Genomic DNA, 554 nt, shown 5'->3' with positions numbered 1-554 from the left:
CTCAATTTTTGGAGGTTTTCTCCTAAAAAATTCCACATTTACCTCATTAATCTATTCCTATACTATAAGTGGGGATAACCAGGCAGCTCATGGTCAACATGTCTGCCTGGCCATCCGAGGGTAAAAAAGCCCAATTTATTTACTGCTGACTTTTGCTATTTTCGGTCCAACACGTGGAGCCCAATTTGACAGCTATTAAATCACCGTCTTACCAGACCCAACACTCACTGAAAAGCTCTATCTGCAAGCACCTCTTCTCTTCATACCTCTGCTATTCTTTTTCTCATCTTACGCTTCTTCTATTGATGATTTATTTCAGTCCTTGAGAATATGCTAGGTATTTGTGTTTTCTCCTGATTAGCGAGGGGATTCCTGCAGAGAAGGTGTAACATATTAATAAATTTTGTTCTCTAGGTGTTTGACAAAATTGTTCAACGAATCAGGTTCTGTTAGATTTCTTATGCATGCATGCTCCTGTCTTTTGATTCTCCGATTTCTATTATTTGTATTGTCATTTTGTAGTAAGGGACGTTTCTATGTACTTTCTTTTGTTG

The sequence above is a fragment of the Nicotiana attenuata genome, unplaced genomic scaffold (genome assembly GCF_001879085.1).
Source record: "Nicotiana attenuata strain UT unplaced genomic scaffold, NIATTr2, whole genome shotgun sequence".
In the NCBI taxonomy this organism is placed as follows: domain Eukaryota; kingdom Viridiplantae; phylum Streptophyta; class Magnoliopsida; order Solanales; family Solanaceae; genus Nicotiana; species Nicotiana attenuata.
This window is presented reverse-complemented; position numbering follows the sequence as displayed.